The sequence below is a fragment of the Coloeus monedula genome (genome assembly GCF_965178545.1).
Source record: "Coloeus monedula genome assembly, contig: HAP1_SCAFFOLD_611, whole genome shotgun sequence".
NCBI classification, from domain to species: Eukaryota; Metazoa; Chordata; class Aves; order Passeriformes; family Corvidae; genus Coloeus; species Coloeus monedula.
The window spans coordinates 1-25,917 of NW_028120356.1; the positions used below are offsets into that span (position 1 = coordinate 1).

The window sequence follows — 25,917 nt, forward strand, 5'->3', positions numbered from 1 at the left end:
CCCCCATGTAATTCACAGCTTGTCTAGAATGAGAGCTCAGATTTCCAGGGTGACTGATGAGACACCTGACCCAGAGGTGGAAACTCCTGAGTGGTGTGGGGAATAGGAGGACATAGGCCAAACCCTGAAGAAATTCTCTGACCCAATAGTTTGGGATTTCCCATCTGAACAAATTCAGAAACCAGCTGAGGTGGGGAAATATCTGAAAGAGAAATACAATGAAAATTCTGAGAAAAGGTTTTTGCAATATGTTGGGCTTTGGCATATGCCTGTGGCACACTGCAGCAGGTAGAGAGGCAGGAAGATGAATGAGCAAAGCCTGCAGACACCCTTGCAGTCACTCAGACTGCAGCCAAACCAGACAGCAAGCCCAAACCAGATGGAGAGTCTAAGCCATTGGCAATGGCTCCTGTCACGAGGAAAAAACACACAACCAAAACTGATCGCCCAGTGAAAGATGAGGATAATGCAGGGGAAGGAACCTCAAAACCACCACCTGACTCAGGCACAGAAACCATTACTGAGTCCATGTCCATAAAGGACCTTCACAGCCTAAGAAAGGATTACACCCGACGGTCTGATGAAGCCATAATAAGTTGGATGGTCCGTATTTGGGATGTGGCAGGTGATGATGTGATGCTGGACGGTGCTGAAGCGAGGCATTTGGGATCCCTGTCACGTGATCCAGCTATCGACCAAGCGATGATAAGGGGGGCTGACTCTGCCAGTCTCTGGAGACGGGTTTTGAATGGCACAAGGGATAGATATCTGTGCAGAGATGATCTCTACATGCAGCAAACCCAGTGGAAGACCACAGAACAAGGGATCCAGTGCCTGAGAGAACTAGGGGTGGTAGAGATTGTCTTCACAGATGACCCAGGATTGAGGAGCCCAGACCGGGCCAGAGTTAATCCATTCATGTGGCGAAAACTCATATGGCTTGGGCCACAAGAATACGCTTCTGCTTTAGCAATAATGAAACCGGACTACGGTGCAACTGAGACCATGCAGGATATGGCAGTGAAGCTCCGAGTATATGCAGACTCCGTACATGGCCCAACACATGCAAAAATCGCAGCTGTGGAAACACGTGTGCAGAAAATGGAGGATAAGATGGAGAAGAGTCTCCAGGAGATTAAGAAGGAGATCAAAGAGGGCCTTCTCCAAATCTCAACAGTACAGATCAGAGATTCTGATACCAAACGCAGACGCTCCCCAGAGAGAAAGTACCTCCCACAAAGAGAGCTGTGGGATTTCCTGTGTGATAGTGGGGAAAACATGAGGAAGTGGGGTGGACAGTCTACTTCTGCTCTGGCAGCACGAGTGCGTGAATTGAAGGAGCGCAAGTCTCAGAAAGGAAGTTCCACCAAAAAGGAAGTAGCTCCACTTGCCTGTAGCCAAACTGCCGGAAATGATGGAAAAGACGATGACATGTCTGATTCCCATGAAGGAACCTCTAAGATGCAGGCCCAGGGAAAGAAGGATAACCAGGCATAGAGGGGCCCTGCCTCTAGCCAGATAGAGGCCAGGGAAAACCGTGTTTTTTGGACTCTGTGGATTCGTTGGCCTGGTACATCAGAACCACAAAAATATGATGACTTGGTTGACACTGGTGCACAGTGTACAATAATCCCATCGCAGCATGTGGGGGTAGAATCTGTTTCTATTGCTGGTGTAACAGGTGGATCACAAGATTTGACCTTGGTGGAAGCTGAGGTGAGCCTGACTAGAAATGAGTGGAGGAAACATCTCATTGTGACTGGCCCAGAGGCCCTGTGCATTTTGGGCACAGACTTCCTCCAAAGCGAGTATTTCAGAGACACAAAGGGACTCAAGTGAGCTTTTGGAATAGCTGCTGTGGAGACAGAGGGCATTAAGCAATTGAAAACCCTGCCTGGACTATCAGAAAATCCTTCTGCAGTAGGCCTTCTGAAGACGGAAGAACAACGACTACCAATTGCCACCTCAAGAGGGCATCGCTGACAGTACCAGACAAATCGAGATGCTGTGATCCCCATCCACAAGATGATCTGTGAGCTGGAGAGCCAAGGGGTGGTCAGCAAGACCCACTCACCCTTCAACAGCCCCATCTGGCCTGTTCACACGTCTGACGGGGAATGCAGATTGACTGTGGACTATCGTGCCTTGAATGAAGTGACTCCACCATTGAGCGCTGCTGTGCCGGACATGTTGGAGCTCCAGTATGAGCTGGAGTCCAAAGCAGCGAAGTGGTGTGCCACTATTGACATTGCTAATGCATTTTTCTCCATTCCTCTGGCAGCAGAGTGCAGGCTTCAGTTTGCCTTCACCTGGAGGGGTGTGCAGTACACCTGGAACCAACTGCCCCAGGGGTGGAAGCATAGTCCCACCATCTGCCATGGACTGATCCACACTGGACTGGAAGAGGGTAAGGCTCCAGAACATCTGCAGTACATTGATGATATCATTGTGTGGGGGAACACCGCAACAGAAGTGTTTCAGAAAGGAGAGAGAATCATCGAGATTCTCCTGGAAGCTGGATTCGCCATCAAGAAGAGCAAAGTCAAGGGACCTGCCCGAGAGATCCAGCTCCTGGGAGTGAAATGGCAAGATGGACGGCATCAGTTTCCCACCAAGGTCATCAATAAGATCACAGCAATCTCTCCACCGACCAACAAGAAGGAAACACAAGCTTTCCTAGGTGCCACAGGTTTCTGGAGAATGCACATTCCAGAGTACAGCCAGATCGTGAGTCCTCTTTACCTGGTTACCTGAAAGAAGAACAATTTCCACTGGGGCCCTGAACAGCAGCAAGCCTTTGCCCAGATCAAGCAGGAAATCGCTCACGCCGTAGCCCTTGGCCCAGTCAGGACAGGACCAGAGTGAAGAACGTGCTCTATTCTGCAGCCAGGAGCCATGGTCTGTCCTGGAGCCTCTGGCAGAAGGTGCCTGGTGAGACTCAAGGTCGACCACTGGGATTCTGGAGCAAAGCTACAGAGGGTCTGGAGCCAACTACACCCCAACAGAGAAGGAAATCTTGGCAGCTTATGAAGGAATCCAAGCTGCCTCTGAGGTAATTGGCACTGAAGCACAACTCCTCCTGGTAACCTGACTGCCGGTGCTGGGGTGGATGTTCAAAGCAAAGGTTCCCTCTACCCACCATGCCACCAATGCCACATGGAGCAAATGGATTGCTCTCATCACACAGTGCACCTGTATCGGAAAACTGAATCGCCCTGGGATTTTGGAAATAATCACAAATTGGCCTGAAGGTGAAAACTTTGGTCCCACTGATTAAGAGGAACAAGTGACACGTGCTGAAAAAGCTCCACCGTACAGCCAGCTGCCATCAGAAGACACACGCTGCGCTCTTTTCACTGACGGTTCTTGTTGAATCGTAGGGATGAAACGAAAGTGGAAAGCAGCTGTATGGTGTCCCACACGACGGGTTGCAGAAGCTACTGAAAGAGAAGGTGGATCAAGCCAACTCGCTGAACTCAAAGCTGTTCAATTAGCCCTGGACATTGCTGAAAGAGAGAAGTGGCCAAAGCTCTACCTCTGCACTGATTCATGGATGGTAGCCAATGCTCTGTGGGGTTGGCTGGAAAAGTGGGAAAAAGCTAATCGGCATCGTAGGGGAAAACCAATCTGGGCTGCTGAGGAGTGGAAAGACATCGCTGCCCGAGTAAGAAAGCTGGTTGTAAAAGTCCCCCATCTAGATGCCCATGTCCCCACGAGTAGGGCTAATGAGGAACATCGCAACAACAAACAGGTAAATCAGGCTGCGAAAATAGAGGTGTCCCAGATAGACTTGGATTGGCAACATAAAGGAGAGCTGTTCCTAGCTCGATGGGCCCATGATGCCTCAGGCCATCAGGGCAGAGATGCCACCTATAGGTGGGCACGAGATCGAGGGGTGGATCTAACCATGGACAGTATCTCCCAGGTGATCCATGATTGTGAGACATGCGCTGCGGTCACGCAGGCCAAGCGGGTGAAGCCTCTGTGGTATGGTGGGCGATGGTCCAAATACAAGTATGGGGAGGCCTGGCAGATTGATTACATCACACTGCCTCAAACCCGCCAAGGCAAGCGCTATGTGCTCACAATGGTAGAAGCCACCACTGGATGGCTGGAGACCTACCCTGTGCCTCACGCTACTGCCCGGAACACCATCCTGGGCCTTGAAAAGCAAGTCCTTTGGAGGCATGGCACCCCTGAGAGAATTGAGTCTGATAATGGGACTCATTTCAAGAGCAGCCTTATAAACACCTGAGCTAGGGAACATGGCATTGAGTGGGTGTACCACATCCCTTACCGTGCACCAGCTGCAGGCGAAGTGGAACGGTGCCATGGATTGTTGAAAACCACCTTGAAGGCACTGGGGGGAGGAACTTTCAAAAATTGGGAGCAGCATCTGGCAAAGGCCACCTGGTTAGTTAACACCCGAGGTTCCACCAATAGAGCTGGTCCAGCCCAATCTAAACCCCTGCATACACTGGATGGAGATAAGGTCCCAGTAGTGCATGTCAGAAGTCTGTTAGGAAAGCCTGATTGGATTAATTCTGCCTCGAGTACAGACAAACCCATCCTTGGGGTTGTCTTTGCTCAGGGACCTGGTTGCACATGGTGGGCATTGCAGAAAGATGGAACAACACGTTGTGTACCACAGGGAGATCTGACTGTTGGGTGAGAACCACCATAATGTGGAATGCCTGTATACCCCTGCTTGCAGAGCGTCACTGTCACTGTTCGTACATAGCTGTGTATATATATGTTGATGTATTAATGTGTATGAGTAGAATTAGAATACATTAGTTTGGGCATTGAGCCAACAATATGGGATAAGGGGTGGAATGTCTTGGGGTGACTTTATGATGTGTATCCCATATTGCTGCCCGATGCCCAGAAATTAATTTTTGTACCTTTCTGTACTAGTTTGAAAACAAACCAGTGGGAGGCACCAAGTCAGAATTACAATTTAATGGGGAAGTTAAAGAAAAGGAAAGAAAAAAACTAAAAGAAAACACTGGTTCAAACTGACAGAGTCAAGATACAACCTGAGTCCCTGTTAGGCAAGGTGGTGGTAGCAGTCTGGTAGAATGGTGGCTGCAGCCCTCTGAAGCGGTGATCCTGTAGAAAAAAGGGTCTGCTCTTCCTCAGAAGGTCCAGTGGTGGCTGTGTAGCTCCTGTCCTCTGGAAATCCAGTGGAAAGGCCTAGTCTCTGGTGTTCAGGCTCAGCTTATATCCACGATGGGATGCTTGGTTCCTCCCTCTGGGTGGAGCATCTCACAATGGGGTAATGAGTCATGAGGCCAAGTGTTGATTAGGCTCGTTAACAGAAGATGGTCCGGAGGGAGTTATCTGTGGGTCATGTGGCAGGACAATGATGGGCCATTAACAGCAAGATAGTCTGGGGGAAGGAGGCAAGGAAACACTGCCCCACCTGATTTCAACACCTCATGGGGATGGTAACAGAATACACTGCAACCCAGGACACTTTCTATGCCTTTAAACTGAGCCTGAGAGGGGGAAGGAAAAACTGAGCAAAACTTTTCCAAAGCAGTTTGCAGCTTGTTCAAGGTCCCAGAGACATAGAGACTTCTTTTTCAGCTGTGGCAGGAGAGCAAGAGGGAAGGGGAGCACCCGGCTTGCTTTTCTTTCCAGCCAGCTTTCAGCAGTTTTTTTTCCTCAGTTTTTTCTTTGGAGAGTTAAACGTTTGGTTTTTTCTGGGACTTTTTTCTTTTTCCCCTTTTCCCTCTGCTGGGTGGTTTCAACATCAGAATACATTGGGAGGACTTTCCACCGAGGCCTTGGCCCTGGAGGTGGCCCCACCACCCTGTCCCAGCTCCAGGGAGGGGGAGAGAGATCTACGGAAGGACTCTGAAATTTTCTCAGGTTTCTCTCGGCAGATCGAGAGGTTTAACTATTTAGCATTATTATCCTTTCCCTGTTTGTTTGTTAAATAAATAGGTTTTATCTCTTTCACTTTCCTTTGAGGAAAATTTATTTTTTCCTGAACCTGGTGGGTGAGGGGTGGTTGTGCCTTCTCTCAGAGAATATACTTCTAAATTTGATGAACGCAGGAGACCCCCAGCAAAGGAACAACAGCAACGCCTCACTACAAACACATGCTCTCAATCTGCTCGGACACAGCCACACGGACTTGGACACAAGCGACACCAGAAACCATCAGCTCCACAGAATGGTACTGATTGACACACACTGCTGCTCAGCCAAGCTCCTGCTCAATTCCTCAACTTCCAGAACAACAACAAAGCCTGAACACAACCATGGACATCATTTCCTATACAAAAGGGGACAATGTGGAGGCAGTTTGCACATTCTCCCGGAGGTAATTAAGGACATGGACACCCAGCGGGGGTAAAAAGGGAAGTCGAGAAGGTCTCAGCAACAGGGGACAGATGGTGTTGGTGTGCTGGGAAGGGATTGGTTGAAGGGAGTGTGCAGGAATATGGTTAAGGCAAACAGCAGCAGGAGGAATCTATGTGGCAAGAAAGGAAAAGGAAGATGGAAAAGAGGAGGAAGAGAAAAATACTGAGAATTGGAATGTTTTACAGCACCATTCCAATCTTATCCTCAAAAAGGGTCAAAAACCTCTTATCCGCACGGCCAGCTACATCTCTTTGTATCCCCAGTTTCCAGGACAGGAAAACAAGGAGGTCAGGATTTCAGGGTGTTTCTCTGTGGTGGGGAGCAGCAGGACAGGGCAGCACGGGCTGGGGGCCTGTGGGGAGCTGCGGGGCCGGGCCGGGGCTGTGGGGCAGCCGGGGCTCAGCGCCGGGCACTGCCTGACCCCAACACCCCCCGGGCAGGGCCGGCAGTGGCCCCCGGCCCCCAGGAGGCTGCGGGATGTGGAAGGATCAGGATTTTCTTTCATCGATCTTCTCTGGGTCACTGGAGAAACGAATGATTGTGCAGAAAGCTCAGCAGCTGTCAGAGGATGAGCACCCACAGGCACTGAGGGGGCTGCAGGAGAGGCACAAGAAGCCCCTGCAGCACTTGGCCAGAAAGGCTCAGCAGGGGAATGCAAGAAGGGATGAGCAAAAGGCCAAGGTGAAGGCAAAGGCCATGGCAGAGTTTCTACAGCCCCCCAGGGATGAACCGCAGGGCCCAAGGGGGCCCCAGCACCCAGGGGACGGCGGCGGCCACAAGCACCTGGCACAGGCATTGCCCTCCTCGGCACGGCAGAGCCGACCCAAACAGCCCCTGGCAAGGAATCAGGGCTCCAGCTGCAGGCCACAAGGACACTGCAAGCACAGACAGCAGCACCCTCAGCACGAGCAAGTCCAGCCCTGATGGACATGGATTGGCAGGGCTCTCAGAGCTCCCAGCACACCAGGGACCCACCGCACCAGAGCCCTTGAGAACATTCAGGGCGCGTCTGGATCGAGACGAGGCCGCTCCTGATGGACACAGGGGCCTCTCGATCCACTCTGAATCTAAGACCTAAGGGGGAAATTGTCAAGAAGTTCTTTCATTATGCAGGGAATAAGTGGGAAAGATGAGGAGGTGTGTTTTATTCAACCGCTATTAGTAGATGTGAGGGATGGGTTTGAAAGGCATCGATTTCTGTTTGTTCCTAATTCTGACTGTAATTTACTGGGAAGGGATTTGGTGGCTAAAGCAGGAATACAAATTAACATTGTAAAAGGAGATACAGAGGCTAATGCTGCTGTACCTTGGTGTCAAATGTCTGCAAAGGCCTCTGCTGAAGGGAACCCAGAAGTGTGGGCAGCCCCAGGGAAATAGGGAAAATTACATATGGAGCCTCTCCAAATTCCTTTGAAGCAACCAGGACAAGTGGTGTCTAAAAGCAATACCCTGTCCCAAGGGAGGCAAGGAAGGGGTTACAGCCTCTTACTGAGGCCCTGCTAAAGGCAGCGCTTCTGGAGCCAGGCATCTCTCCCCTACAACTCTCCTCTCCTGCCAGCCAAGAAACCCCGTCATGGACACCAGAAGGAAAGCACAATTTTCAAGGCTTCAAAAGCAGATTAACTGAGCCTCCTGCCCTGGCCCTCCCAGACAGGGAAAAACCATTTGAATTGCATGGGGATGTTCATCGGGGCCATGCCAAAGGAATTCCTGGGCTCAAATGTTTAACCCAGTGGCCAGAGAGTGGCCTCATTGTCTGCAGAATTGTGCAGCCCCGGCTTTAATGGGAACTGAGGCCTGAAAACTGACAGCAGCAGAATCTCTGATTGTTCCAGCCTGGCATCAAGTTAAAGCTTTGTTAACCAAAGGAGCCTCTAAATGGATGAGCAGCACTCGGTTCTTACAGAATGAAACTCGTTGGATGGAACAGGAGGATTCAGAGTTGAGCACAGGGCAAGGGTTGAACCCAGCCTCCTGTTTGAACGGCCCTGGACACGGGGCTGGCAAGAAACCCATGGCTGCAGTCAAGTGACAGAGCTCCAGACCCGGGCTAGGAGAGATTTACCAGACATTCCCTGGCCTGAGGGAGAAAAGGTGTTTAGGGATGGCTCTGCAAGGGTAGCAGAAGGGAAAAGAGTGACAAGACACGCTGCTCTGAAGGAAAGGGAATGAGACAAAGCGCAGCTCAGCGCCCACATGCTCAGCTCAAAGGGCCGAGCTGGGGGTGCTTGGAAGAGCCTGGCACTGAAATGCCCTGAGCAGGAAGGCTTCAATATCTTCTGCTAACAGCATGGCAGCTCACAGCGCAGCAGAAGCATTTCCAACTGCTTCAGCAATCCCTGCATCAGTTCTTAAGGCATGTTTGGAACAAACAATTCCAAAAGATGAGATTGTGGAAGGAATGGACTCAGGGGAACCCATTTTACAGGAAAGATCCTTCAGGCCGTTCTGGCTGCTTTAGGAACACAGTGGCACCTCCAAACGCCCTGGCACCCCCAGAGTTCGGGTCGGGTGGAAAGAGTGAATGGGGAAATAAAGAAACACCTTCTGAAGCTGCTGAGAGAAACCAAGATGCCACGGGTACGGCTGCTGCCATTGGCTTTGGCAAGAAGAAGAGCCAGACCCAGGGCAGATATTCAATTATCTCCCCTGGAATTGAAGTTTCCATTCCTCACCCTGCTAATTCACGACCTACTGGGGGGTGGAGACCAGGGATGTCTGTTTCAAGCAGTCTGTGGCCAGAATCCTGTCTCTTGTGAAATCTCTTCCACAGGAAGCTCAGCTGGCACAGACCCTGCCTGGGGACTTTGCTGCCCACAACATCCAACCAGGACATCGGGTCCTGCCTGAGGAGTGCAAAGAAGCACCACTGGTGGCCAAGGGCATGGCCCATTCCAAGTGTCCCCGAGCACAGAAACAGCCGCCAGCACAGCTGAACACGGGGGGACCCCTCAGCCTCGCCTCAGGCTCTCTGAAGCCCCGCAGATTTGCACTCCCCGGCTGCAGGAGGACCATGCGAGGCCGCCACTGACCCTGCACAGAAGGGGCCGCAGCAGCAGCCAGGGCTCCACAGCGGGGGGAAGCCCCGGGGGCTGCCCACAGATCCTCTGCTGAAATAGTCTGGCTGGGCACCTCCTCTGGCATCTCCAGGCACTGGGGGCCAATCCTCGCTGGCACCGGGCGAGCTTCAGAGCTTTCTGTGCCTGCACTCGCCACAGCTGCTGCAGGAGACAGCGGGAGAATTCCACTCTGGCTCTCAGTTACACTCACACTCTGGGCTGGGCGGGATTCGATTGCTGGAAAATATACCAAGTTCTGATTCGTTTTAAAATTTTATTTCTCTGCTCAGGCTTGGTTTGCCTCTGCCTTGGTGAAAGGAATTTGAAAGTGTTTGTTAAGGGATGTTACACCACTCAGCAGAGATGAGCTTAACATCTCAACAGACTGGGAATAGCCCAAAAGATACCCAAAAGATAACGCCCATCAACAAAACATCAACGCCCATCAGCAAACATCAAGGAACAGCTACCCCAGACACTGCCCCCGGCACAGCTGGAGACCCCTGCTCTGGAAAAGGCTGAGAAGGAAATCAAGGAGTGTGCACCTAATCAACATCAGAGACCAAGCAATCCGGGGCCAATAGGAAACCAAATACTAAGAACTACCCAACTTGGAACCAATGAACGTTAAACCTACGGATTTCTATGGGTTTAGACTGTGCAAAGTTGAGGAAAAATTGAATAAAACTCGTGTGCCATGGAATGATTTTCTCTGCACACCCGGGCTATGTGTGCATGAAATGATTTCTGTTGCACATCCTGGCCAGAATAAAGTAATGCCTTGATCCTCTAACACTAAAAAGGTCCTTGGAGAGTTTTTGTTCTTCCTGCGGTTTCTGTGACAGGATGACACCATTAGAATGTTTTTTCTTAATAATCCTACTTTGATATTGTCAGTTGGGTTTGGGCCAAAGGTGTGAGAGTCAATTTTTAGTCTGAGGAGAAGAACCAAAAATCTTTATTTCTCTGGGGCTTTTTTGTGTATGTGTGTGTGTGTGGCTGTTAGTGATGGCAGAATTTTGGAATGGGTTTTTCAATGTTCACCTGTAGGCTGCATTTTGCAAAACTGGAAGAGCTTTAAAACTGACCCTTTTCCTCATAAACAGTTAAAAAGTATTATAAAAAAATAAAGGGGGAAAAAAGCCGCTTTTGGACGGGGCACTTGTGAGTCACCTGATGGCTGCCCTGGAAGAGAAGCTTCCTTCCAGGCAGCCAGCAGAAGAGATTTAGAAATGCACATTAACTCTGCTGGGGAAAGTGTGCACAATGTCCCAGGCTCTCCTTGCCTGCCACAGGAATTGGGCTGATTCCCTCTGCCCCTCACCCCAAGCTCTGCCTCCCTGCACTGACGGAATTTGCATCGCTAAAGACAGAGCCCACACTGAGCATCTCTGACTCTGCAACAGAAATCCCTGAAGCTGCAAAGGAAAACAGCAAACGGAGAATGTTGGGAGAACTTCACTCACAAAAGCGGGGGGGGGGGAATCATCCCTCTCCCCACTCCAACATCTGCTGGCACTCTCTGTGTTATACAGGGTGGGTTTGACCACTGGGCTGCTTTTGCTGACACAAGTTCAGCGAAATCACCTGGGAATCCAAGGATGTGATGATTTAATCCGCGAAAAGCGGTCAATTGATGCTTCCCTGGCATTTCTGGGAGCTCCCAAAAATGGGGAAAAGATGAACGGCCACCAGAACAAATCCTACAACACCATGGAGCAGTCCCTGGGAACCCAAACAAATTCATACCAGGTGCCAAAGAACCCAGTGATCATTTCAATGCATCATTAGATTACAAGCTGTCCTCCAAATCATAACCAAGCACACAGCTCCAGCTCCTGACCTTCTCACCCACCAATCCACTCCCATGAGCAACGCCACATTTCACCCTGGGATGGCATCAGATTCTTTTCCAGCAGAAGGACCAGGAGGTTGTGGAAAATTAAATGACTCAAAGTGCTCTTGGCAAAGAGATGGCCAAGGAAAAGTGGTGAAACAGAGAACAAAGGAAATAAAACTTCACAGAGCCATGAATATCGGATGTTATACAAAGTGGGGGTGCACATTAAGGGGCACACGCAGCAGGCGGATCGGGAAGTCTGTACCTTCCAAGGACCTCAGCCACTGCGGAAAGGGACACGGAGATGCGGCCGGGCAAATCGGCATAAAAAGGAGGCTGCGGCCTCCAACACTTGGACAGATCCCACGGGAAATGCCCCGTGGCCTCTCCCTTTGTCCACGAATAAAGTTACTTTCACAGGACTCCTCCGGCTCCTCTAGGCACACAAACCTCTGGCCACGGGAACTTTCCCGCACACTCCCGGCCACGGGGCAGCCACCTCTGTCCTACCCACAGCAGCCGGGACGAGCCAGCGCTGCTCCGGCACCGGCTCCTGCCGAGGCAGCAGCGGGAAGGAGACCGCGGGCAGCCGCTCCCGCAGCGCCCTCACGCCAGGGCCAACACGGCGCCCACACGGCACAACGAAGCCGCCACAGCCCCCTGCCGCCCCCTCCGCCCGCAGCCAGCCCCGAGCCCCGCCAGAACCGAGCGCGGCTCCCACCTGCGCTGGGGCCGCCTCCGAGCTCCGCCGCCGCCTCAGCGGGCTCCGGCCGCCGCCGCCGCCGCTCCCGGGCCCGCACAGACGCTCCGCCAATGGCGCCTCTGCTGCGCCACGGCCGCCCTGCCGGCGGCTCCGGGCCCGGGCTGCTCCCCGCTCCGACCAATCAGCGCGCCAGAACCACGACTGACGGCAGCACCGCCCAATCGGAGCGAGGGGCGGGCTCTGCACACGGCCCAGCCCCGCCCCGCGCTCCCAGCGCCCCCCGGGCTGCGTGAGGGGAAAGCCGCAGCTGAGGAACAGCCCTGGAACGGGCCCGGCCCGAGCCGCCGTTCAGCTGAGAAGAGAAACAAAGCTCTCCGCTGCTCCCGGCCCGACCTGCCCAGCCCTGCGTGTCGGGTGCCTCCGGCTCCTTGGGAAGCCCTGCAGCCTCGCTACTCCCGCCCCTGATTCGGAGCATCAGGGCATGGCTTTGATTTCCCCGAGAAAGGGAAAACCGCCCCAAACCCCTTTGGCTGAGTGCACGAGGGGAGAGATTTGTGGCAGAAAACTCCCAAAGTCGTTTTTCCCCAGCTTGGGAAGAACAACCCAAACCAAGCGGATGTCCCGCAAGCGGGGGACCCCCACAAGCCCCTCACAACCCCCGGGGCTGGGCTGGCCCTGCCTGGATGACGGGAGACACCAAAACCGCTCTGTCCCTGCCCTCTGCTACTGCACAGGGACAGGAAATACAAGGAAAGGCCCAGGAGCTGAGAGAAGGACCGGGAGAGATCCCACCCCGAGCACCGGCACGGGCACAACAGACCCAGCCTGGACACAGGGAGGGAATTTATTACCAACCAAATCCCAGCAGCACAAGGAGAAGGCAAAGAAATCTCTCCAACACCTTCCCCCCACCCAGCGGGGATCACCCGGAACGGGGGTCACCAGGGCTCTGCCCAACGGGGGTCACTGGGGATCATCCAACGCCGATCCTCCCACGGGGGATGGAGCTGGAGCAGCGCACAAAGCTCTTCCCGCACTCGGGGCACTCGCAGGGCTTCCCTTAGCAGTGCCTCCGTTGGTGTTGAGCTGTAGTTGAAACCCTTCCCACACTCAGGGCAGCGGAAGGGCCTCTCCTCTGTGTGTATTGGCTGATGTAAGGGGACATGATCCCCCCAAGGGGCTCAACTTTGGGGTCCTGAAAGATCCAAACATACACACACAAAACACTCTCCCAGGACACTAAAAGATATTTGGGGCTTGGTTCTGGAAACTGCCAGCTCCAAACACTCCCCAATAAAAAAACCCTCTCAGGGACCCCCTGATAGATTCGGGACGAGCTCCCCCTCCCCAGCCACCTGCAGGATGCCGTGGGGGGACGCTCCCGGGGCCGGGGGTGCTGCGGACACAGCGGCCACTGGAACCTCCTGCTTCTCTTTCTATTCCTGTTCCTGCTCCTCCTCCTCCTGCTCCTCATTTTCATCTCTCCTCCACCTCCTGCTGTTCTCCTCCTTCCTCATCCCGCCTCCTCCCCAGTTCCTGCTTTCTGTATATTTAGAGTGGAGAACTTTGCTTGTTTCTAGAACTAGAACAGAGATCCCAGATGAAACAATCCTTGCTGGTTTTAGTCAGCAGCATCAGTGACTAAAGGTCGTGATTCCTTTGGTTTGGTCCTGTCCTCGTTCCTCCTCAGTGTTCAGGCTTGGCTACGGGCTGTCCTTGTCTGCTGCATTTTCTGGGTTCCTCTTGGATCCTTTGAGCAACAGGCTGTGCCCCGGGAGGATCCTTTGTGCTCCTTTGTGACAGAGGAGAACCTTCCAGGCGGTTCTTGCGTGAGCTGCTGCTGTGATGTCACGGGAACGCTGCCACGTCCTCGCCGTGTTCCCGTTGCTGTGGGGCACGGAGCCCTCAGTGTCCAGAGCGGCTCTGGGCGCCCGCTGGTTGCCGGAGGATCCTCCTGCCCGAGGCATTCTCAGCAGCCAGCCCAGCCCCTGACGGGTGTCCTTCTGTGCTTGCAGGGGTACAGTCTGCGACGTGTGCAGCACGGCCAAAATGATCCAACAAGCGGTTGCTGCAGTTTGCACTCTGTACTCTGTGGCTTATTCGAGGTATTTTTTAGCCCACTTGGCACGTAAGTCGAGGTTTTCCCTGGGTGCAGCATCGGTGCCTTCGGGCTTGCTGGGTGCTTTCTGTTCTCCCACTGGAACTGAGCTGCCTTTGTAACCAAATTGCCATTAAGACACCGTTGGTTTGGGAGAGCTCCTGCCAGCAGCTGCAGCTGAAAAAGGGGGTGTCTGCAGCCAGCGGGGCGTGCACAGCATTTGCAATGGAGCCGGGGGGGTTCTGTTCCCTCAAGCGCAGAGTCTGTGCCAGCGGAGCCTGCAACTCCCTCCGGTGGCTGCTCCAGCCAAGAGCTGACACAGCCCAGGATTCTGTGCTGTTCTCTTGCTTGCTGTGCGAAGGGACTGTGGCTCCTGGAGGGATGTTGTGGAAGCAAAATGCTCTCTCGGGGTTGCCTTGCTCCGTGGGAGTTCCCACCACGGGCAGGTTTTTCCTAACAGCATCTGGTTCATGTTCCCTGTCCTGTTGCAGGGCACCTCACGCGTGGATCCCGAGCAGCTCCTCCTTCGGTGAGTGGGAAAGGAACCTTTGGTGGTCGGAATTGTGCAGAGAGTTGTGAGCTTGGCGTGTGGCAGTCGAGTGCCAGCCTGGGAGGCTGAAGGAAAGTTCCTGCCAGTGTCTTTGCAGCAGCAGCAGCAGCAAAGGGATCCCTGGCACTTTTCTCCTTCTCTGCTGAAGAGCTTTTGAAGAGCTGCAGGTCTGGTTTTGCAGGCAGAAGATTGCTTGCTGGCTTTAGCCACGGTGGAATATGGAATGCCCAGCAATAAGTGGCAATGTCGACTTTAGCCCATTCCTAGTTTGAGCAGCTCCGAGTCCCATTTCTGCTTAGTGCAGCTGGATGTGTAGCTGCAGATAAATAAGGCAATAACTGAGATAGAACTTCCCATCCCTCACGCTACCATCTGTCCACAGGGCACAAAAGCAGCATCAGCTCCTCCTCTGGCTCCCTCTGCTTCCAAAGAGGAGGCCAAAGAGGAGGAAGACAGCAGTGAACTTCCTGCTGTTCTGGGGGATGATGGTGAACTTCCCTCTGTCCCAGGAGATGAGGGCAAACATCCCACGGTTTGGGAATACAACAGTGAAGCTCCTGTGGTGTGGGGCGAGGATGGTGGACATCACCCGGTGTGGGACAAGGACAGCGAGGCTCCAGCAGCATGGGACAATGACTACGGACATCTCCCAGCATGGGACGAGGACAGAGGACATCCTGTGACTTGGGAAGAGGAGGGTGCAATTCTCCCGGCATGGGAAGAGGATGGCAAACATCCCGTGGCTTGCAAAGAAAACCAGGAACCCGCTGAATTTTGGGAAGAGGATGGGGAACCTCCCTCTGCTTGGGAAGAGGACACTGAACCTCCCTCTGCTGCGGGATCCTGGGGTGAACATTCTGACAGCAGCACAGCCCTGCAGCCAGAGGGCAGAGAGGAGTGGTGCCTGATGCAGCTGAGTACGTCTGCTCTGCTGCTGTGTGCCAGAGCAGGGTGCTGCGTGTGTCTCAGCATCAGCTGCACCCAGGCTTGCTCTGCAGCTGAATGTCACAGAGTCATTTATTGTCCTTGCCCAGCTGAGACCAAGGGGCTCCCGGCCCCAGGGAGTGGGGCTGCATTTTGGCCCTGCTGCAAGGCAGGGTCCCCATCTGGGAGGGAGTGTCTTCCATGTGGTTTCTTTCAGGGAGCACCGTGAGCGTGGGGGAGCCTGCCGAGAAATACCTGGAACTGGAGCAGGTTGGCCAAGGGTAAGTGCACGGCAGTTACTTCTGCACAAGCAGGGGCCAGGTATTTGCTGGTGCAGGATCAAGTGAGAAGCCAGGCAAGCTGCAAACAGCTTCAGACACTGGGGCACGATCCTGCTGTCTCTCAGTCCTGATCAGAATTGGTAACTGTGGTCAGAAGGCACCGTCAAAAGCCCCTGAGGCTGGCAGTGTCCTGCCTGCAGCAAGGAGCAGGACCTGGAAGATCTTCTGCCCCTGGAAGTTGATTGCCTGAAAGAGCAGCTCACCATCTGGTGACTGTCAGAAAACAGTTCTCCAGAAGATTTCTTTCAAATATTTTGCTTCCAAAAATATCCACCGGTCAGGATTATCAACATAACAGTTTAGAAACAGAAACCAGAGATGAGCTAATAAGTGCTCTTTTCAGCACAGGTAGTAAGCCCCGTACATTCAGTAACAGACACAGAGCTGCTGCACTCAAGGGGAAAATGCATCAGCTGCCTGATGGCAGGGTCCTTGTGGATCCTGCAGCTCGTAGGCAGGAAATGGAAAAGGATGAAACACATTCTTTTCCAGTTCATTAGACACCCACTCCCACCCTAGGTTTTGGACTAAAGTAATTCAGCACGGACATTTGGGATTTGCTGCAGCCCTTTTCCTTTGTGTTGGGCCTCAGTTTTCTCTCGTATACCTTGCGTGGCACAGGGCTGGTGGCTGCTGCGCTGCTGTTTGAAGGGTCGATGCACCCAGGTGTTTTGAAAAGGCTGCAGGCAGCAGAGATCTCCTGTCTGGGCTGGCTTTCAGTCCCAGGGCCTAAAGCGCTGCTTCTTTCTTCTCTGCTGTTCTGTCTCCAGGGCTTTCGGAACCGTTTATAGAGGACTCGACAGGGCCACTGGAGGAGAGGTCAGTGTCACCACACCCAGCGCGTCGGGCAGCTCTCGAGGGCTTTCCCCTCTGCTGGGAACTGTGGCTGCAGCTTTGGGGGGCCAGCAGAGCTTTCCTGCACAGGCTGTTCCTCTGAAGGAACAGCAGTGTCAGCCCGCAGAGCACGGCTGGGACAGACTTGAGCCTTCTGAAGTGCCCAAAGGAATGCAAGGAGGGCAGCGGTGTCTGTCAGAGCAGGACACGCTGGCTTGGTCTTCATATCTGAAAGCATCAGTGCATCAGCTGGTGGAGGCTGAGGCCTAATTTATCTTCATCCCAGCCTCGGACAGGAACACCGTTTAGCAGTTTTTCCATCCTGTGCTTCATCTTCAAAGGATACCTCAAGACCTAATTAAGGAGCGATCCTGCTTGGCATCAGTTTGGGGTTTTAGTCCTACTGCAGCTGTTCCCAGAGAGCGGGAGAGGAATGAGAAGATGGATGTGCAGAGCAAAGCTCTCCCCTAAACCCTGCAGCTGTGTTTGGGCCTGGTGTCAGTGACAGCCCGTGACAGGGATCATCTGAGCAATGTTTGTGCGTGTTTGCTCTGTTGTGCAATCCCAAACAGAGCAGTTGCCTTTGAAATCATGACCAAATCTCACAGGATTGCTAAAGGGTTCCCGGCTGTTTTGCTCTGTTTTCACAGAACCAGAATTACTTGCTGCTTGCAAAATGTGTTTGAATGATAATGAGAGTGGTGGTAAACTAAGGCTGTTTGAGAAGACTGCAGGTGCAGAGAATGTTGTGAGAGCTTTGAGGCTGAGAGCTGAGGGACCATTTCTGCAGAGCTTCCAAGGCCAATTGTCTCTGGCCCTGTGTCCTGTAAGTGGCCCTGCAGCGAGCAGAGAAATGGGCTGTGGGAATGTCACTTGCTGAGCCCGGGTGTCCCATCCCAAGGCAGTTTGGCCCAGCCCGGCTCTGTCGCTCCACAAAGACTCGCTCCGTGTTTGCTGCGGCCTCCTGCCCCAGACTCCTCCAGTTCAAGGGCTGCAATGTCCTTTCAGGTGGCCATAAAGAAAATGAGTCTCAGAGGGCAGAACGGGGAACAAGCTGTGAATGAGATCCTGGTCCTGAAGGACAAGAAGAACCCCAACATTGTCAGCTCTTTGGACAGGTGAGTGCTTCAGCTCTTATCCCGTGCACGGGCCCTGCGTTAATCTCTCCTGGCATCTGCAGTCTGTAGCCTGTTTTGAAAAAGCCTCACCCGGCCGTAGCTTCCCAAAACAACAGCCTGTCAGTTCACTCCCTCCGTGTGCTTTTGTTGCTTTGGTTTGGTTTTTCCTTCAAGCTGACCCCATTTTCTGGGTCTTACGACAAGTGCTGATAAACCCTGTCAGAATTATTTCCCTTGGCTTCTCCTTCCCAACTCTTTTCCATTGCTGCAGATGCCAGGAAGACCAGGTTCTTGTTTCCAGAAACACCTCATGTGGCCATTTTGCAATGGCCCTGCCTGTTTCTGAAGGGACTTTCTGCAAGGTTTTCCAAACACTTGACCACTTTTGTCCTAAGTGCTGCAGGGCCTCCTGCCCTGGATAACTCTGGAAGTTGTGTTGCCTTGTTCTGGAGGGAACGGTGGAACTGCTGAGTTCAGATGCTGAACCAGCTGGGGGCAAGTGTTGTGGTTCCACATTGATCTGGGCTGTTGCTAAACTGCATTTTTCACTTGCTTGCCATCTAAGGCCTCTCCTTTCCCACAGGTGTCTCCTTCTCCTTTAGACTGTGCAGATCCCAAGGACTGTGCAGCCTGGCAGGAATGTCTCTGCATTGGATTCTGTCCTCATTTACAAGTGACCTGGAAACAAAACTCCACTCGAGGCTTTTCCATCGGGGAATTGAGCAGTGCACGTTCATCTCCATGCCATTGTTTGCCTCTTCCAGCTTCCTTGTTGATGAAGATCTCTGGCTGGTGATGGAATACATGGATGGAGGAACTTTGCAGGACGTTGTCAGACAGACACGCATGACTGAAGGAGAGATGGCAGCTGTCAGTCGGGAGGTGAGGGATCCTGCTCGTGCTTGCCATGGCTTGGACACAATGCTCCTTCCAAGCAGGGCCTGAGAACAGGAGTGGCTCCATGCTCAGAGCTTTGTTTCTGTGTTGTTTTTATGAGCTGGAGAAGAAAGAGCCTCTGAAGTGAATGGCCTGCCAGTGTCACTGCACTTCCACTCTGCTCTTGTCCTCTTTCCTGCTGTTGTGGGACTCTGTCTTCTTTGATTTGATTTGCTGTTCTCAGCTTTGCCTTGAACCATTTGCCTGGAGCTTGTCTGCACTGCACTCCTGGCCTGTCACAGCAAAGCTGCTGCTGGCAGAATTCTAAACTGTCCTTTCTTGTGTGATTGTATATTCCAGCCATGGATTTCCACCCTCGTGTTTCTTGCTCTCTCTCAGTGTCTGCAGGGCCTGGATTTCCTCCACTCAAACCGGGTGATCCACAGAGATCTGAAGAGCTCCAACATCCTTCTGGCACCGGACGGCTCTGTCAAGCTGGGTGGGTGTTCCTGGTCAGGCACGGCGCTCCCGGGCTGCGGGTGTGGGGCTGCTTCCCAGTGACGGCCAGAGCCCCACAAGTGCTGCTGGTGGCGGTGCCCGGCCCCTGCTGGCAGCTGAGAGCGGCTGCCCCATGCAGAGAGCTCAGGAGAGGAGCAGGGTGTCAGCAGTGGCTTTGCTCTGGGTATGGCCCTTGCAGAGGGGCGGCAGTTGGAATCTGAAGCTTCAAGGGAATCACTCAAAGCCACTGCATGAAAGCTGAGGGTTCCTTTAAGGGTCCACTTCCATCTTGCCTTGGCTACAGCCCTGAGGACTTTTCCAGCTGGATTCAGCAGTGCATTCTCAGACTGAGAGTGGGCAATCTTTGTGCTTGCTTTCCTCATTCCAGCTGCCTTTGACAGTGTTTGTTTCTGTCCTCAGCTGACTTTGGCCTCTGCGCTCAGCTCAGCCCTGAGCAGGAGCAGCGCAGCTCCATGGTGGGCACTGCTCACTGGATGGCCCCAGAGGCTGTGACCAGTTCTCCTTATGGCCCCAAGGTGGACATCTGGTCCTTGGGCATTGTGACCATCGAGATGGTGGAAGGAGAACCTCCTTACTTGGAGCACACAGCGGCCATGGTAAGAGGCAAATTTCCCAGAGTTTGCAGAGGCCTGTGAGCACAGAGGGACCCTGCCCTGGGAGGAGCAGCCAGAGGGCTCTGCCCATCGGGAAGGGAATTCCCAGAGGATTTGAGCCTGAGACCAATATTCTGCAGTCTCCAGAATTTGCTTTGGGTTTTAAGTTGTTGCAGCTCTTCTGTCTGTGAGGATGACCTGAAAACATGAAGCCAGAGCATCAGCTCTAATCTTCTCTTGCAGAAAACCCCAGACCAACCCCAAAACCCACACCCAAACCCAACAAGTTTTCTGAAGGAGTTTCTAAAAGAGGTTCTGCGAGATGAACCCGCCCTGACTCTTCTCAGTGGGAAACTTGTCTAAAACATGAAGATGATTGTTTAACATCCCCATAGTCTAACATATTTCTTTCCTAGCCCAAGCTACTTTCTCCATGTCACCAAGCTTGAGCTTTCAGGAACCCAAACCTCGGATTCCTTGCCTGGCAGTTTCTGGGATGGAACATCATGAATGCATTTACTTGTCAGTAGCACTGCAGGGATGCATTTGATGTAAGAATCCTTGGAAATAACACAGGCAGACCACAGCGACTCTTGCAAATGGCCTGTAAAGCTGGTGTCTGTATTTGGAGAAGCAAAATGGGTTATTTCTGATGGAGGTTCCAACTAACAAAGTCAGCCAATGACATTGGCTCTCAAGGCAAGATCATCTGGATGTTGGAATGGCTGTGGCTGCAGCAGTATTTGGCTTTTTTGGTTGGCATAGAAAAATGACCTCAGAGCAGCATCTCTGCCAGGGAGGAAAGTGCCCCTGGAGACTGGGGCTGAGAAACCGGGGTTGCTGTGAGCACTCGTGGGTGTGAAGGAAGCTGGCAGAGCTTTTTCAGAAGTGTTTGCTTTTTGCGCAGGCTCGCTGTCTGATCCGGCAGAACGGGACCCCGCAGCTGCAGGAGCCCAGGCGCCTGTCGGCTCTGCTGCGGGACTTCCTGGAGTGCAGCCTGGAGCCGGACGAGGAGCGGTGCTGGTCTGCCCAGGAGCTGCTGCAGGTGGATGCGAAGCGGCTGCAGGGGAAAGAGCAGCGCGAGGGAGGGGTTTTCTTGTGGGGCCCGCCTCCAATAGTCTCCAGTCTCGCTGCTTTTCACATGCAAAGCCAGCAGAATCCTGGCCTGATTTGGCTTGGCAGGGTCCTTTGCAGGTCGTCTGGACCAGGTGCCCCGCAAGGAGCAGGGACATCTTCAAGCAGATCAGGTGGCTCAGAGCCCTGCCTGACCTGAGCCTGGATGTTTCCAGGGAGGAGGCACCTCCCACATCTCTGGGCACCCTCTTCCAGTGTTTCCCCACCCTTCTGATAAAAAAATTCGGCCTCAGATTTAATCTGAGCCTGCTTCCCTCTCCTGAGTTTCAAACCATTCCCCTTTGTCCTGGTGCAACAGAGCCTGTGAGGAACTTGACTTGGGAAAGTAACAGTTCATTTCTTTCTTTTTCATCCTTTGGGCAGCACCCATTTTTATCATCAGCCAAGCTTCTCTCCAGCCTGAGCCCTCTGATCGCTGCAGCAAAGCAATTGAGGGAGCAGCGGAGGACGTGAAGCACCTGGGGACAGCTTTTCGTTACAGTACTTAGGACAAGTGGTTAGTTATGGTAGTTAGCACTGCTAGTTATGGTGGTTAGGAGAGCCTGGTAGTTATGGCAGTTTTTTGAATAAAACTCTGTTAAACCTCAAGTCCCTTGATGTGTCCCTTCCTTGTTCCCCCATGACTCAGCTGCCCGGAGCAATGCAAGGGGAGAGTGGGCCCAGCCTTGCCCAGAGCTGAGCCCCAGCAGAGCCCCAGCAGAGCGCAGAGCAGCCTCAGCATCGTCAGAATCAGCCTGGAAGGAGGCGCCTGGAGCCGGAGGTCTCGGCAGTCAGGGCATGCGGGGCTACAGAGTAGTGAAGGCTCGAAGCAACGGCAGGGGCGGGCGGCCACAGCCTGGCTCCCAGTGGGGCAGGGAAGGCAGGCTTGGGATCCCAGGGTCTCTCCATTAGAAGGAAAGCAGCTGAAGAAGCAGCCTCTCTCTCTGTCATCCAAACGCTGGGAACTGACTGCCCACAAACTTCTGTGGCCAGGTCCTTTGTTTTCCTTAAGCCCCCAGTAATTTGTCCCCCTGGGAACATCTATGGGGAAAATTCCTTTAAGAGAAAAAGAAAATAGGAGGAGAACTAAAACCCCAACATTATCAACCCCGAATTTTTCCCATACAACATGTTACATTAAAATGAACCCTTTTAACCATACACATACATGCATCACCCAAATTATATACATATATACATGCAGATACTGATACAAGTACAAAGCCATGGGTAGTTCACCCTAAAACAAGGTCCCCTTGAGGTATGCATCGGGTCTCTCCATCCTTTTGCATCACCCACCAGGTGCATGCATGGGTTTGTCTTTGCTCCAGGCAGAACTAACCCAAACAGTTTTTCCAAGCATACCTCTCATGTGCACCACTGGAACCTTATCCCCGTCTGTTGTTCGTAGGGGTTCAAACTGGGCAGGGCCTGCTCGGCTGGTGGAGCCTCGGGTGTTAACTAACCAGGTGGCTCTTGCTAAATGCATCTCCCAGTTTTTGAAAGTCCCCCCACCCAGTGCCTTCAAGGTGGTTTTAAGCAATCCATTACCTCGCTCAACCTTCCCAGCTGCTGGTGCATGGTAAGGGATGTGGTACACCCACTCAATGCCATGTTCTCTAGCTCAGATGTTTATAAGGCTGCTCTTGAAATGAGTCCCATTATCAGACTCGATTCTCTCAGGGGTGCCATGCCTCCAAAGGACTTGCTTTTCAAGGCCCAGGATGGTGTTCCGGGCTGTAGCGTGAGGCACAGGGTAGGTCTCCAGCCATCCAGTGGTGGCTTCTACCATTGTGAGCACATAGCGCTTGCCTTGGCGGGTTTGAGGCAGTGTGATGTAATCAATCTGCCAGGCCTCCCCATACTTGTATTTGGACCATCGCCCACCATACCACAGAGGCTTCACCCGCTTGGCCTGCGTGACCGCAGCGCATGTCTCACAATCATGGATAACCTGGGAGATACTGTCCATGGTTAGATCCACCTCTCGATCTCGTGTCCACTTATAGGTGGCATCTCTGCCCTGATGGCCTGAGGCATCATGGGCCCATCGAGCTAGGAACAACTCTCCTTTATGTTGCCAATCCAAGTCTGTCTGGTCCACCTCTATTTTCGCAGCCTGATCTACCTGTTTGTTGGTATGATGTTCTTCATTAGCCCAGCTCTTGGGGATGTGAGCATCTACATGGCGGACTTTCATGGATAGCTTGTCTACCCGAGTGGCAATGCCTTTCCACTCCTCAGCAGCCCAGATTGGTTTTCTGTTGGGGAAGAGGAAACAGGAAAGCCTTATAAATATGATTGCCTGACAAAAGATTTTGGGAATATGAAAACTATAAGTGACATCGAAATGAAGGCCACCTTTGAGATACCAAGTCTTAGTTACTGAACAACTGGAAAACAATGGTATGGCCAACTGAAGGTAATCCCCTCTTGATTGAACTATACCCTCTGCTTGCAGGCAGGTCCAAGGGTCAGAGCAGACCCTACTAGCTCAGCAGAAGGGGTCCAAAGAGTAGTTTTTAGGAGTTAAGATGTAACACTCTATGGTAATATAACAATTCTTATAGGCTGTATGTAAATGCTATAGGATTTGTATCTTGTATGAGATTGGCTAGTGAAAATTAGAATATTCAGTACAGAAGATGATTTATTGGATTGTAACGAGGACTTCTGCACCACTCTACTTACTCCCTTACCCACTTACTCTCTTACTTACCTCCTCTTCGCTCACTCTTACTCCACTCTTACCTACTTGCTCTTAATTTTACACTCTTGCTCTCTTGGGCCTGCTTTGAGCTGCGGCTGGCAGCTCTAAGCAATGCCCCTGTACCCACGCCCTTTGCAATAAACTGCTTGTTCCAAGATATGACTTCAGAGATCTCTCGTCTCCGTCTGTCCCGACCGTCCAACCCACCCAAGCTCCTACAGTTTTCCACTGCGCTGCCAGTTTGCCTTCTTCCACTTTTCCAGCCAACCCCACAGAGCATTGGCTACCATCCATGAATCAGTGTAGAGGTAGAGCTTTGGCCACTTCTCTCTTTCAGCTATGTCAGGAGCTTTGAATTCGGCAAATTGGCTTGATCCAACTTCTCCTTCAGTAGCTTCTGCAACTTGTCATGTGGGGCTCCATACAGCAGCTTTCCATTTCCGGCTAGCGCCTACAATTCGGCAGGAACCATCAGTGAAGAGGGCGTATTGTCTTTCACTCTCTGGTAGCTCGTTATATAGTGGGGCTTCTTGGCACGCATCACCTGCTCCTCTTCTTCTTCAGAAGATAACCCAAAAGTCTCACCTTCCGGCCAGTTCGTAATTATTTCCAAGATCCCAGAGTGACTTGGGTTTCCAATGCGGGCACGCTGCGTGATGAGGGTGATCCATTTGCTCCAAGTAGCATCGGTGGCGTGATGCGTGGAAGGAACCTTTCCCATGAACATCCAACCCAGCACCAGTAGTTGGGGTGCCAGGAGGAGTTGTGCCTGTGTGCCGATTACTTCTGAGGCAGCTTGGACTCCTTCATAAGCTGCCAAGATTTCTTTCTCTGTGGGAGTGTAGTTGGCTTTGGACCCTCTGTAGCTTCGGCTCCAGAATCCCAGTGGTCGGCCCCGAGTCTCACCAGGCACCTTCTGCCAAAGGCTCCAGGACAGACCATGGCTCCCGGCTGCAGAGTAGAGCATGTTCTTCACCTCTGCTCCTGTCCTGAATGACTAAGGGCTATGGCGTGAGCGATTTCCTGCTTGATCTGGGCAAAGGCTTGCTGCTGTTCAGGGCCCCAGTGGAAATCATTCTTCTTTCAGGTAACCAGGTAAAGAGGGCTCATGATCTGGCTGTACTCGGGAATGTGCATTCTCCAAAAACCTATGGCACCTAGGAAAGCTTGTGTTTCCTTCTTGTTGGTCGGTGGAGAGATTGCTGTGATCTTATTGATGACCTTGGTGGGAAACTGATGCCGTCCATCTTGCCATTTCACTCCCAGGAACTGGATGTCTCGGGCAGGTCCCTTGACTTTGCTCTTCTTGATGGCGAATCCAGCTTCCAGGAGAATCTGGATGATTCTCTCTCCTTTCTCAAATACCTCCGATGCCATGTTCCCCCACACAATGATGTCATCAATGTACTGCAGATGTTCTGGGGCCTCACCCTCTTCCAGTGCAGCCTGGATCAGTCCATGGCAAATGGTGGGACTGTGCTTCCACCCCTGGGGCGGTCAGTTCCAGGTGTACTGCACGCATCTCCAGGTGAAGGCAAACTGAGGCCTGCACTCCGCTGCCAGAGGAATGGAGAAAAATGCATTAGCAATGTCAATAGTGGCATACCACTTTGCTGCTTTGGATTCCAGCTCGTACTGGAGCTCCAACATGTCCAGCACAGCAGCGCTCAATGGTGGAGTCACTTCATTCAGGGCACGATAGTCCACAGTCAATCTCCATTCCTCATCAGACTTGTGCACAGGCCAGATGGGGCTGTTGAAGGGTGAGTGAGTCTTGCTGACCACCCCTCGGCTCTCCAGCTCACGGATCATCTTGTGGATGGGAATCACAGCATCTCGATTTGTCCGGTACTGCCGGCGGTGCACTGTCGAGGTGGCAATTGGCACTCGTTGCTCTTCCACTTTCAGGAGCCCAACTGCAGAGGGATCTTCTGATAGTCCAGGCAGGGTGTTCAATTGCCTAATGCCCTCTGCCTCCACAGCAGCAATCCCAAATGTCCACCTGAGTCCTTTCAGGTCTTTGTAATAGCCGTTCCAGAGGAAGTCTATGCCCAGAATACACGGGGCCTCTGGGCCAGTCACAATCGGATGCTTTTGCCACTCTTTCCAAGTCAGGCTTAACACGGGATTTGGTGCCCGAAGCACAAGCTCTGGAGTGCCCCAGGTCAGAGACAGTCCAGCTGCGTTACTTCTGTGCGTCGCAGAATCGACTTCAGGATCAGGAAAAGAGCTGCTTGCTGGGCCAGCTAGCTGGCTTCTCAGCA

General features: G+C 52.7%; 1 long non-coding RNA gene across 1 annotated transcript; it reads right to left on the reverse strand.

Moving 5' to 3' along the window:
* Positions 1–4,947: 4,947 nt before the first annotated feature.
* On the reverse strand, positions 4,948–12,191 carry LOC309585847. The gene is made up of 2 exons (XR_014227329.1): positions 11,996–12,191; positions 4,948–5,343 (listed from the first exon to the last, which is right to left on the reverse strand). It is a non-coding gene; the product is annotated as an uncharacterized lncRNA (long non-coding RNA).
* Between the last annotated feature and the right edge of the window lie 13,726 nt (positions 12,192–25,917).